Below are 13,736 nucleotides of genomic sequence, written 5' to 3'. Positions count from 1 at the left end.
GACACTGTTACACACAGTGAGGCCAGTGTGACTGCAGCAGAGAGCTGGGAGGTGGAGAGAGGTTTGGAGGGCCCTGTGTGGCACCTCTTGCCAAGGCCTGGACTTCCTCCAGGGGAGGCGGGAGCTCCAGGAAGGTTTGAGAGACATTTTAACAGGACCTCTGACTGCTGTGGGGACAGAGGACCAGAGCCAGGTGGAGGAGTGGGCGGTTCAGGCGAGGACTGCCAGACTCTGGCATGTGATTTGCAGGAGCTGAGGGAAAGAAGGTCCTCCCTGGCTCCAAGGTTTCAGGTTGAAACCCTACAAAGACAGTCGGAAGGAATGACCTGGAGCATATTGGCAAGGGGACACTGTGCTTCAAGTGTGTGGAGGCCTAATTGAGCTGCACATTTGGGGAGAGCCTGCCCAGGTCTCGGGGGAGTCCAGCTGGGTTGACCCGGCACTGGTGCCCTCCCAGGGTGACTGCTTTGCCTCCAGCTTCTCTTGAGATGTCAGGAAAGATCTTTCTGCTTTCGATGAGGGCAAGCCCAGTGCTGTGGCCCTGCGGAGCTCTGTCCCTGCTGCGCAGCACATGGCTTACTAATGGGGAATAATGAGGGAGCAGGGCCACCAAGAGCCAGCTGCCCTTCTAGTGACAGCCAAGGCGCTCGTGGGGTCTGGGTCTGGTGCCTGCCACCTCTGCAGAGGAACTGCTATTTGCTCTCTCTTTCTGCAGAAGCTCATTTGAATATGGGAATGCAGATTTTTTCTTTTTTTGTTCCTTGTCTTCCCCCCACCCTCCCTCCCCCCCGCCCCATGACATTCTGAGCCAACTCTGGGTGCATCCTGATGAGCTCAGGGCCCGGGTGTGATAAAAATGGTGTCTGAGGCCACTGATTTGGAATGAAAAACTGGGTCTGACTCTCCCTGCCTTTGAGGACCATGCAGAATCAGGCCCAAGGCCCAGGTGTTGGGAAGGAGCAGGGGACAAGGGATCCAGTGGTAGAGTTGCTGCTGTTTGGTTGCAGGTGACAGAAACCAACTCAAGAAAGCCCTGAGGAAAAAAGGTTTTTTTTTTTCTTTTTTCTTTTTGTACCAGGGATTGAACTCAAGGGCACTTAACCACTGAGGCATATCCCCAGCCCTTTTTTGAATTTATTTAGTGACAGGGTCTTACTGAGTTGCTTAGCGCCTTGCTAAATTGCTGAGGCTGACTTTGAACATGTGATTCTCCTGCCTCAGCCTCCCAAGTCGCTGGGATTACCACGTCCAGCAAAAAGAAACTTATTGTGGCCCCAGACAGAGAAGCCTAGGGGTATGGCAGTATCCAGGTGCTCAAAGATCAGTTCCTCCCAGCTCATCTTTCTGTGTTCACTTCCTTCTCAGGCAGAGCTTGTCCCTGGACTCTCTTCCTGAAGCTTCAGGATGCCCCCGTCCCTTCCTCTACACCCAGGAGGGAGAGGAAGCTGTCAAGAGAACCCAAGCCCCTTGCGCTGGCCTGACGGTGGCAATCTCTTTTTAAAAATATTTCAAGTTGTACATGGACACAATCCCTTTATTTATTTCTATGTGGTGCTGAGGATGGAACCCACTCACACGTGCCAGGCGAGTGCTCACCACTGAGCCACAGTCCCAGCCCCCCGTGGCTGTCTTGATGGCTGGACTTGCAGCAGTGTGGGTGAGCGTCACTTGAATCCCACGCCTGCTGCAGGGGAAGGAGGAGCCGTGTGGGGGGTGCAGGCGTAGCCACGGTCCTCCAAAAACTGGTGGGTCCCCATGCGCCTGAGGGGCTTTCGTTGGTGCTGCCCTCAGAGCCCGTGTCCTGTCCTGCAGGATGCGGCCTGGGCAGAGTGCTCCGCCATGTGGGGTCCATGCTGGTAGCTGCCCTGCGAAGATGGCCTGTGTCTGAGTGCCTGTCTTCACCTGACTGCTGTGAGCACCGGACAGAGTGAGACCAGGGGGAGGAGCAAGAAGAGAGTGAGGGAGACGGTGGGAGATGGGGCAGCGCTGCTCCCCCAGGAGCACTGAGCCTGAGGCCCCAGCAGGCTGGCTCAGGAGGCCTGGCCACCCCAGGAAGGAAGCTCGTGCATGGTCTTCTCTGGGTCTGCTCTCTGCTCACCCAGAGCCTGTGTGGCCAGCCTAAGAGACGGGGTCACCCCAACCCACAGGTTGGGTCAGTGGTCCCCAGAAAATGGGGCTCAGGTCATGCTTTAGCCTCTCCACCTCACCCTGGGGCTGGGTCTCCACCTGGGGGAGAAGAGGCTGAGAGGAGGGGAACCGCGCAGCGTCTAGGGAGCCTGCAGTGCCTGGAGAACTTGACTGAGCGGCCGGAAGCCTCCCAAGGCCAGCGCCAGGCTCCTGGAGGAAGAGTGGGGACCTGGGTTGGTTCGAGGGGTATGTGGACAGCCACCCAGAGGCTGCTGGAGGAGCCAGGGGGAGGATCCCTGCCTCCGAGGCCCCTCTGGCACGGGCATGCACTTTCAGGATTGACCAGTAGTTATCTGCTGGAGGAGCGAAGTAGGCAGCCTCGAGCCGGCTCCCTCTGGAGGCGATTGGCCCCTCTCCCCATGCTTCTCTAGACCCTGGCAGCTGGGGTGGGCTGTCCCCTGTGGGATGGATGGGACTAGAGCAGCTGGAACTGGGTTCTGCACCCAAACCTAAGTGTACGAAGCCCCAGCCCCAGTCCAGGATCTCCCACTCCATCCTGGGGTATTTGGCAAGACCTCCCCACCCAAGACACATGCCTGCCATGCCTGGGGACACTCTGGACTAGGGCTCGCCCCCGCTAGGCCCTGATGGCAGATGTCAACCCCCTGGGGTCAGTGGTCCTAGCCAGAGGTGGGGACAATCCACTTGACCAAGGGCCCAGTCCTGGGGAGGGGGAGTTTTGGTCCCTGGTGTGGGGTGCCCAGCTCTGTCCACCCCCACCTCTGTCCTCTCCCATACTATGACTGGCATCTGTGTGGGACTGCTCCCTGCCCTGGGCCTGGGTCCTGTCAGGTGGGGACTGGTTACTCCTTAGTCTGGACTCCTGGCTGGGCAATGGCTCAAGAGGTTTCGGCTCTCCAGAGGGCGTCCCTGCTCTGTGCCCTCTGCCACCAGCGTCACTGCACAGCACATTCAGCCTGACACACCTTGGGCGTGCCCTTCCCCTGCCCCCTCACTGGGCCTCTTTTTTTCCCTGGTGCTGGTGTGGAACCCAGGGCCCTGTCACTCCATCACTGAGTTGTGCCCCCAGCCCTTTCTATTGTTCATTTTGAGACAGGGTCTGGCTGAGATGCCCCGGCTGGCCTGGGACTTGCATCCTCCTGCCTCTGCCTCCTGGTAGCTGGGATCACAGGTGTGGCCATTGCACCGGTTTCATTTGGTCTCCTTTTGTTTTCCTGTGCTCTGTCCCCTGCTGCTGCTGCCTGCTGGGCCTTCCTGCCGTGACTAGCTGGGGCAGTACAGATGACATTGCATGAGGGGCCTCGGTCTGGCAGCCTTGGTCCATTGCTGAGCCCAGGTCAGGGGTGCAAGGCTGGGCAGGTTGAGCAGGGGCAACTCGTGCCAGGCTGCTCCACTCTTGGGCAGGCGAGGCCTTCTCAGGCAGCTGAGATTGTGGGGAGGGCAGCTGCACCTGCTGACCTGCTTCCCAGGGAGGTGGTCTGGCTTGGGCAGGGCCTAGTGTGACTCTGTGGCTGCTCCAGGGCTCTGGCTGCTGTGCTGCTGGCTTCCCTGTCTGGCTGCTGCCACTGGTGGCTCTGGAGTAAGGCTGGGGGCCAACAGCCCCCTCCTGGGCCTGGAACCTGAGGCCTGCTAGGACACAGGTGACTACCTCCCTTCCTTGCGCCCCTGTGTCCCCACACCCCATCCCAGACACACGCTTCCAGGCTCAGCCCCACCCAGCACCTGCCCTCCAGCCCCTCCATGAAGCTTGGGGTTCCTCCAGGTCTCTCCATCGCACGTGGGCAAACACGGGGCACCCAAACTCCTCGTGGAGGCCTGAATCCCAGCCTTCAGTGGTGTGCCGCGGGGCTGCTGGAGGTGAGCCCAGGCAGGTTGGCTCAGTGCTGCTTCTGGGACCAGGGATGCCTGTGTACAGGGACGTTCCTTGAGGGACAAGTGAACGAGCCCAGCTGCACTCGTGCTGGACCCATCGGACCCAGCCAAGGAGACGAGGCTCCTGGGTCCTCAGGTGGGTGGAAGGGGCCTGGGCAGCTCACAGGGGGCCAGCAAGGTGTGCTCATCATACACAGGTCTGGTGTTGCTGGGGTTTGTCTGTGTGGGTTCTTGGGCATGCTTATGACTTGTGCATGTGAGTGTGCTCCGATGTGTGTCTGTGGGTATGTCTGAGTGTGTCTGAAGACACTGGGTTGGGAAGACACCAGGAGGAAGTTCACTATTCTCCCACCCTTTAGGGACAGGCCCCCCTCTCCAGAGTCAAGAGATTGCTGTAGAGCCGATTTCAGGTCTGGGCAGGAGTCCAGCCGTTACTGGACACACACACTCATACAGCACTGTCCGAACTCCCACACAGCTGGGCAACAGGACACCAGGCTACAGGTGTCTTCTATGGCCACCCTGGGGTGTAGGGCAGCTGGGAGCAGCGCCTCATGGTCTTGCACGGCCCAGAGTCTTGGCTCATGAGCTGCCTTTAGGTTTTGTGGTGCCCACAGAGCAGTGCTAGTGCTGCCCACTTCCAGTGGGACAGCACTGGTCACAGTGGTCTCAATACTGGGTCCTGACTGAGGACCAGGGAGACCCAGCTCGGGCCCAGGCCAGCACCCACCGTCTTCAGGGGCACCTCCTCATGCCCCCAGGGAGGGTGCTTCCTGCCATGGTGCATCTCCGGTCCACCTTGCCACCGCCTGCCTCTCCAGTCACTGACCTCTCCTCCCACTCCTTCCAGACCTGCGCCTGGGTCCACCTCTCTGGCATCTCATAACCCTGTCTCTTTCTAGATGTGCTCAGCTGATATAAGTGGAGCTGGAAGAGCCACAGGGTGAGTAATGAGCTTCCCCAGGAGGCAGGTTTCTCCCAGGCTCCATTTACATCTGACAATGGTGACCCTGGATAAGCCAGTGACGAATCTGTCTTGAGTGACTCACCTGTGTGCCATCCTGCAAGGCAAGCCAGCCTGGGTGCCCAGGTGAGCAGGGACGTGCACTCAGAGGCTGGCCTGATGGCTGGTCACCCTCCCTGTGTGTGGAGAGGTGGGAGTGCTGTCCAGATGGAAGCTTTGGTGTGTGTGTATCTGCGAGTCCATTGGCCCCGGCTTCTACTCCAGGCAGGCGGATCCAGGAACCCACTGCTGGCAGCAGAGCCTGTGCCTCCCTGCCCTGGTCCCCCCTCAGGCAGCTGCCTGCCTCAACTCAGCATCTCCAGGCTGACACCTCAGTTCACAGTCCTGGAGGAGATGGAGGACTCTGGGCCCAAACTCTCCACCTGCTGTATCCCACGGTGATGCCCTGGGGCTGAGTCACATGCCCCGTCTGAGGCATAGGGGTCACCTGCACGTGGGGAGAACTCAGGCGGCTCCCAGAGGATGGGGTGGGCGCTGGGCACAGCACCAGGTACTTGTTGCGGGGAGCACGTGGTTCTCATGCCCTCTAAGGCTTCCACTCCTCAGCAAGCCTGAGGAAACTGGAGCACGGAGAGCAAACGGCAGGACCTCAACCCGTGGGGGCTCCAGGCCTGACCTCCAGCATTTGCCAACCAGCCTGTGCCCCCTCCTGCAGACACCAGGGGTATTTATTGAGCACCTACTATGTGCAGCTCAGATGGGGGCTTGGAAGCCCTCGTAGCTCCCTCCTAAGGCTAGTGAGCAATGGGAAGCACTGGGCTAGCTTTGTGTCCCAGAGTGCCTTAGAAGAACTGTCCCTGAAGGTCTCTGCAGCACTGGCCCTTGAACTCCTGGCTGACTGTCTTCCCCAGCTTGGGCAGTGCCAGCAACACACCCAACATGAGGCTCTTTATCAAACTTTCATTGCTTCCCCAGAGCAGACTCAGCCTGCCCGTCGGGTCTGTCATCCCCCCGGGAGGAATGGAGTCCCTAGGTTGCCTGCACATGACTCCAGACAGGAGCACCCGTGGGCCCGCTTCCCACACCACATCCTCCTTCCTTTGGACAGCCACAGACCTTGCTGGGCCCACAGGGAGATGAGAATGTGGCCTCTTGTCCCAGATGGTGAGGAATTTCCAGGTGGCAACAGCAGAGCAGTAAACGGAGCTCAGACCTCACAGGGTGGCAGAGGCCATGTGCCCACATGCTGGCTCCCAGCCAGTGACGGTGCCCAAGGGGTCACCCGCTGTCTCCACTGTGCTGTGACCCCTGCCCTGTGCTGTGACATGGCCTGGCATACAGTCGTCCCTCAGCTGCCTTCGCCTCCCCTGCCCTGGCTTCCTTTCCTGGGACAGATTCCAGGAGGACCCCCAGTACCTGGCTGTGTCGTACCCTTGGCCCCAGCTCCACCTATTGGAGCAATGTGCTGGGGTCAACAATGGAAGCTGGGGGGCTGTGACCAGCCCTCGCTGCTGGCCTGGGCTGCTTCCAGGAAGAGGAACAAAGTGCTGCTCTTTGTCCTAGACACCACCTCTGCCCCCACTCTTGGCTCCCCAGGCTTGTTTAAACTTCTCCCTCCCACCCCAGTGCCGCAGCTTCCCTGGCACCGAGGCCTAGCCAGTGGCTCTGGCCAACGCACTTGGCTCCCGGCAAGCTAAATCTAACCCAGCCCAGCTGTCTCTCCTCCTGCTCCTGCACGCCCCACCGATCCCCAGCACATGGATGTGTGCGCACACTTCTTGCCCCAGGAGGGCCCCAGGAAGGGTGCACGGGGTGGCGGGGAACAGAGTGGCCAGTGTCCCCTGGGGTCCATGCTCTGCTTATGGTGGTACCCAGAGTTCATTGCAGGGCCAGTGTGTGGCTGGTACTCCGGAGGTATCCAGAGAAGAAGCAGGAACCACTTTCCATGTTAGGGTGGACAGAAGGAGGGGAAACACAGCCTACTGGCCCCGTACCCCACTGGGGTTCAGGGTGGGGCACAGGCTGAGATGGACAACTGCCCCAGGGACTTGAACTGAGCATTGAACTTTGCATCCAACGTGACCTGATAGTGCCTGGCACTCCATGTACTTCCAGAGGAGTCCACATTTCTGGGTCTGAGGGACTCCTGGAGCTGTGGGCTGGCCTGGCTGCTGGGCTCTAGTGGTGTCAGGGGTCTCCCTTGGGTGAGGCCAGCAGGCAGGCCCTGTGTCAGGGAGCCATCCATAACTCCTCCAAGCCTGTTTTAGGTAGGCCACAATGCACGCAGCTAAAACGCGGCTGTCCTGCCCCAAGAGGCGTGGGACGAAGCTGTGGCCTGCAACATGTGAGAAGTGCCTGGTGTATCTCTGGGGACAGGTCCTCAGAGGACGCTGACTCATCCGGTGGGTGTGCTCTGCCCGCACACTCTTCCTTCCTCCTTTCTGGCCAGATGGCCAGGAGGTGACATTGAAGATGGAAGCAAGGCTGCGTGTGTGGCTCAGTGGTAGAGCGCTTGCCTAGCATGCGTGACACTGGGTTTGATTCTCAGCACCGTGAATAAATACATAAAAAATAAAGGTCCATCAATGACTTAAAAAAATAAAAAAGATGGCAGGAAGCCTGGGGAGTGCAGTGAGGTGGACGCACAGCCCCTGCCAACCCGGACAGCCTGGGCCTGCACCACACTGAGAGCGGGCTGTTCTGGGCTTCCTCAGAACAAAGCTCTAACCCTGAAGGGCAAGCAGATAAGTTGGCTCCGTCCGACCTTCCAACCAGGAAGGCAAGAGGCCACGCCAGCGTTCCGCAAGAAACTTCATGGAAAAACCTCCCGGTCCCGTAAGTCCTGGGTCTGCCCTGGGCTCTCCTGGCATCACATTTGCCAGAGTGGGAAGGGACCTGGGGAGCCCTGGGCTGGAGGAGGACACCTGCTTGCTCTGTTTAGTGTTTTCCCACTTCCTTGACTGTGGAGCCGTTTCCTCTAGAAAAAACTGAATGATGGCCATGAGCCTGGGGACTCCGGAGGGTCTCTTTATCACCAATTTTTACGGGCAACTGGACAGGGCATTCCAAGCTACTCAGCTCAGGGCTGGGCACATAGCCAGCCCTAAATAAATGCAAGGGCCATCATGGAGCTCAGAAGTTGCAGCCCACATCCACCTGTGAGAGTGGAATCGGGGGCCTTGCAGCCCACCTCCCCTCCCAAGCCCACCCTCACTCTGCTGGGATGGCTGGCATCACGGAGCAGACTGACTTCAATATCAACCCACCAGGGTGGGGAGCAGGTGGGCTCTGCCCCAGCAAGAGTTGGATCTCAAAGCTGAAGCAGGGAGGAAGCTGTGGGGTAAAAAGTTAATAAGAGGAACATCATTTATTTTTTTGGCAGAATTTAATGGGTGCAGATTGTTCAGGTCCCAAATACATGGGGGGGGGGTGAAAGAACAAGAAAAAGCCCTTTGCTGCTGCTATTGATAACTTGTCTCTTCACGAGGCGGGTTCAAACCTAAAAATACCCTCCTCCCGACAACAGGGGAGCCGAGCTGTCACGCCGCAGACTTGAAAGCTGGTGGGGAGGGATCTGCCTGAGCCACGTGAGGCTGAGGCCAGGCCTCCGTGGCCGGGCCTCCCTCTGGCTGTGTCCACAGAGAAGATTACAGGATGTGCCCCAGAAGGGCAGAGGAAAGTGTGCTCTGCAAAGACCTGGGAATAATGAGGCAGAGCCTGGACCAGGCCCCAGCAGCTGGCCAGGTGGGGCTGCAATGGGGCATTGCAGCTTCCTGGACACCAAGCCCTGGCTGGTCTAATGGGGTTCTCTGGGCCCAGGCCCAGGTGAGGTGATAAATCCAGGCCAGAGTCCTGAGAGGAGGTAAGAGAGGTGTGGAGAGGAAGGCAGCAGGTTATGGGCAGCACTGCACGGCCGCAGGCGAGCCTGGCCTGGCAAGCTGCTTCTGCCCCCAGAGTGTCAGTGACCCGCGAATGGGGCTGTAATCTCTCCTCTGCCGGCCTGCAGGAGGCAGGTGATGTGGGCTTGTCTTTCTAAGAGGCTACGGCTGTCCACAGGGAGAGTGGGCAGCCGTGGGCAGGCCAGGAGCAGGCCCTGGGTCAAGCGTGGGATCCACTGACTGATGACATATTTCTGTAGGGAAAAGGGACAGGTCCCCCCTCCTTGGCTAAGAGGACGGGGAGGATCCTGGGAGTTTGGTCAGAGAGCCCCACACTTCATTCTAAGCACTCAGTCCTGGCTTGGTCCCCAGTGTCCTCTCAAAACTACAGAGGTCCATCCATATGGTCACCCTCAAATTCAGAAGTTGGACACTGATGTTCACTGGATGACCATCCATGCTAGGCTGGGGTGGGGCCTGGGGCTCTGGGACTTGGCTTGATCTCAGAGCACTTCAGGTGGGAGCACACCCCCAAAACAGACCACTAGATAAGCAGATGCCCCAAATGACCCTCTGACCTGCAACTCTCGGGGCTGCCAGTGGCTGCTCTGGCCAAGTGGGAACTCCTGGGCGTCTCGTCCAAGTGCCGGCTCTGGGGCGTGGGCAGGCCAGGGCTCTGCCTCTCCAGCAGCCGCAGGATGGGGACAGGCCAGGCTGCTGGCCTGTAGGAAGGCCTGGGGCTGTGGTGGGGGGCACTTCCTCATTATGGGTCCAGGGAGTCACTGGACCTGGGTGAGACTCAGTCTGCTCCTCCGTAAAGTCCCAGTGACAATGCAGTGCCCCCCAGTCTGGTCGCTGCAGAGGGAAACCAGAGAGGCAGGTAAATCAGGGACACTCAGCTGCCATTGTCCTCCACCACCTTCTTCCTGGCTTCACATGGTCCCCACCCATCTCTGTCCCTTCCCCTCCCTTCCTGAATCCATTCTTAGAAGATTCTGGGTCTGGAATTGGCCTTTGACCTGGTGAAGTGCCCTCTGAAGTTGGTTCCCAGCACCCTCTTCACTGACTGAAGGGTGCTCACCCTCACTCAGCTGCCACCCGCCCAACCCTGGCTACATGGCAGCCAGTCCTCGGGGTCCAGCTACAGTGTCTTAAAGTGGGGGAAACCCACCCCACACCCACAGCCAGACGGAGATGACCAGGCTCAGCTGCGTAAACGTTTGCCTGAGCCTAGACCAGAGCTCCTGGTCAAGAGGAGGGCAGGCGGCTCAGCCCCTCAGAAGCGTGTCCCTTACACAAGGGTCAGTCTTAGAGACTTAGGGTAAGGGGTGTGGAGGCTGGTGGGAAGCTGTGGAGCCTGGTCAGCCTGGCCATCTCCATGGCAACCAGCTTGTCCTTGTCCTGGCTTGGGGGCTGTGCCTGCACCCTTCCCTCTGTAGGCTGCAGTCTCTCTCTGTCTGTCTCTCTCTCTCTCTCTTTCTCTTTTCAGGGGTAACCATGGCAACGCCTTTGTTTCAGAGGCCCTCCCATCTCTCTTTTCAGGAGGGACACAGGGGGCTCCTTCCAAGTCCCCAGCAGCCCAGCTGACAATGGACCCACCAGTGCACTGGGACAGCCCCTGGGATGGGGAGCCAGAGAGGCAGCCTGGGTCCCGCCCAGCCATAGAGGCCCCAGTATTTACAAGGATGAGTGTCTGCCAGGGGCCACAGTCACCAAGACTTGCCCTGCCTCAAGTTACCTTGGTCCTACTAGGGGAGACCTGTGTGTGAGCCCCATCTTGCCAGGAACAGGACACAGTCCCTGAGGAGGGAGTTGAAAGGCAGCACTGAGCAGGACCTTCAAAATGTGTGTGGGATCATGGATGAGCCATCCAGTATCTTGCAGTTGCTGGGGCCCAGTGCACTTTTGGCTTCACCTCAAAGTGGCTATAGCAGAAAAGCACATGTGGCTGTTCAGGTAACTGGAAGGTATGGACGACTGCATTGCCTCCACACACCCAGGTACTATTGGCCTGTGCCTCTCGAGTGCCACTCTCCTCCAGCCCTCACGTCCACCGGTCACACCAGACATGCATCCTTCTTTCACCCAACTGGGTTCTGGGGAGGTCTGTAGGCAGATGAGAGTCACTTGGCTTCAGTTCCCCTCTGGTCTGAAGTCTCTGCCACTGCAGCCACCCCAAGGGCTGAGTCTCCTGGGCCAGGACAAGGCCACTTGCCCACCCCTAAGCAGTTCATAGCCAGCCTAGTTAGCCTCACTCTACTCATCTCAAACCAGACCCATGACTCAAGTGGGATGAAGGTATGTTTGCCAAGGAAACTGGGTGCTCAGAGCCTGTGGAAAGACTACATGCTTCAGGTGTGTCTCCAGAGCTTCTGGGAGTAACTAAGCGCCCACCGCAGTCCAGTGGGAGCCTGGAGGGTTTTAAAGGGGAGTGAGAAGGCCAAGGAGGCAGCTGCGGGGGTAAACGTGCACCGAATTTTATTGAGCGTTGAGCGGAATGCAAATGCAGGAGGACAGCATTTGCCAGGTCCCTAGCATCTGTGGGAAATTTCCCCCAGGTCAGTAACCTGGGGCGGGCCTCACAGTCTGCAGTGGGCGGAGCGCCCACGCCAGAACCACCTAATTCTCTGTTTGCAAACCCACCTCTCCCGAGGCCACGCCCCCTCCTCCTTCTCTCCCGCCCCTCCCGGTACTATATTTGCATAACCCCGCCTATTCCCTGAGGTTACTGGCTATTCATGCCGTCACTCCGCGGCGTGGGCGGGACTTCGCGGGGCGAAGGGAGAGGCTTCCCGGGCGACGTGATCAGCATAGTCCCGCCCCGGCGCGGCCTTCGGGCCGGGCGCTAATTGGACTGGCAGCGGCCGACGCGGCGGCGCGGGGCGCTGTGAGTGGCGGCGCGGGCTGCCTGTCGCTGGGGCGGCGGGCCGCACTTCCGCCTCGGTGTCAGCGGCCAGGCGGGGGCGGGGCGGCGGCGCGGCTCGGTGGCGGAGGCGGGCGGGCACGGCGCCGGGGTGAGTGCGGCGGACCGGGGCCCCGCTGGGGTCGGGCGGGGGCGGGGTGAGTGCGGCCGCCGCGGACCCGGCCTAGGCCGCGGGCGCCGGGACTCGCGAATTGGACCGCGACCTCAAACCGTGCGGCGGCCTCCGCCTCCCGCGGGCTCTGGGCCGCGGGGCCGCGTCCGCCCGACCCGCCCGCCGCGGCCGGGGTGCCCGGGGTCCGGCCGGTCCCGGTGGGGCGGCTGGGCGCGGTGGCGGCCCCGCGCCGCGGCCGGGCTCCCGAGGCGCCGCCGGGCCGCCCCTCCCGGGTCCGCCGCTTTGTTTCCGCCCGGCGGGCCGCTGAGAACTTTCTGCCGCGCGCGGGTCTTGGGCAGCCTGGTTGCTGAGGCCCTTCTCTCCACCGCGGAGGCTGGGATGCAGGGATGCGTCCTTAGACCGAGTGAGTTTGTGAGCCCAGACCAAGACTGGCAGGTGGTCCCAGGTGACCCGGGCCGAGACGCGCAGGTACTCCCGAAGTCAGCCCTGCTGGGTTTGCCTGGCCAGCAGGCAGTTGGTGGTGTGCCCACGGGGTTGCCACCGCTTCAGGGTTTTGTTATTCCTCAGGGAGGACAAGCACTGGTCAGGGGACCGGCAGCTGTTGGGTTACACTCATTCCAGGGACCTCCTTTGCACACTGGAGACTGGTCTTCTTGGGTGGGGTTGGACAGACACTTCTTGAATGCCAGTTGCAGACCTGGGTGTGTGCTGTGTGACCTGCCACCCTGTTGAGGGGACAGCTCAAAAGTGGGGATGCCTTGGGTCTGTGCAGTAACGATACCTGGGAGTCAAGGGTTCTAATGGCCCCTACTCCCTGCGCAGAGGAGGGCCTTCCCAACTGCAAGGGGGCTCCTTCTGGGACCTGCCTTCTGGGCATCTGCTTTACTGGCTGCTTCAGCCTCAGGCATATAAGTGCTCCAAGGTGTTAGTTCCCTTTCTCTTGCTGGGACAGGAACCTCGAGACCCTGGAGAGTGACGAGTGACACTTCCTCCTTGCAGCACATTGCCTGCCTGGTGGTGTCACTTAGAAGGTGATTGGGTGGCTGGATCTGTTCGGAACTCGCCTTCCTTGTTTGCCTGGCAGCTTCTGTTAGGAACAGCTCTTGTCTGGGAGGATGACAGTATATTTAACAACTATTGCTCCAGATTGTTGTGAGCACTTTGTGGTCACCTGTGTGCCTCACAGTGATCTGCTGAACAGGCACTGACATTATCCTTAGTTCATTTGTGAGGAAACTGAGGAACAGAGAGGTTAAGTAGCTTACTCTAGCCCACACAGCAGTAAATTATAGAGCAGGGCTTTGAACCCAGGCAGTGTGGCTCTGTACCCAAGTTCATATTCTTAAACAGTACCCTATGCTGCCGTTTCAGACCTGAGATTTTCATTTAGCAGTTTTATTGAAAACATTCTACTCATACTGTTACTATGTCAGAACTGTTTCCTGCACCACATGTAACAGATTTTCATTTTTCGTGAATCTGTTTATAAAATCATTTTGTTTCTTGTTAAATAAAGTCATTCTTCTTCTGGCTCTCCAGGATCTTGCTGAAATACCCACCTGCTGCACAGAGCCTTTTTTACTAGTGAAGTTTTGATGTTAGTCCTGTGACAGGGTTATTGGAGCTGCAGGTGTGGATGCAGTTGGAAGTGTGAGATTTTCCTCCAATGTAGGTTCTGCATGAGCTATAGGCAGTCAGTGTTAAAGTATCTGCCTAGGACATTTTCTTCCCTCCTTCCAAGCGCATGTGGATCAGTCAGACACTTGTGTTGCCCATCTTAATGAGCAGTGTTGTTTAATGTTTAAAAACTGCCTCTTGACTTCATCTTTTCTTCTACAC

At 58.9% G+C, this 13,736-nt stretch overlaps 1 protein-coding gene across 4 annotated transcripts in view; it reads left to right on the top strand.

The window, feature by feature from the left end:
- The first annotated feature begins 11,820 nt into the window (after window positions 1-11,820).
- Window positions 11,821-13,736, top strand: part of Osbpl2 (oxysterol binding protein like 2) — a 32,767-nt gene continuing 30,851 nt past the window's right edge. The window contains exon 1 of one of the 4 annotated variants that reach the window (XM_047542203.1): window positions 11,821-11,876. The gene's annotated coding sequence lies outside the window, so the exon portion shown is untranslated. The other 3 variants (XM_047542206.1, XM_047542202.1, XM_047542204.1) reach the window with 3 other exon arrangements.

This window comes from Sciurus carolinensis, chromosome 2 (assembly GCF_902686445.1).
Source record: "Sciurus carolinensis chromosome 2, mSciCar1.2, whole genome shotgun sequence".
Lineage (NCBI taxonomy): Eukaryota > Metazoa > Chordata > Mammalia > Rodentia > Sciuridae > Sciurus > Sciurus carolinensis.
The sequence above is the reverse complement of the archived record's forward strand: the minus strand, read 5'-3'. Positions and strand labels throughout refer to the sequence as shown.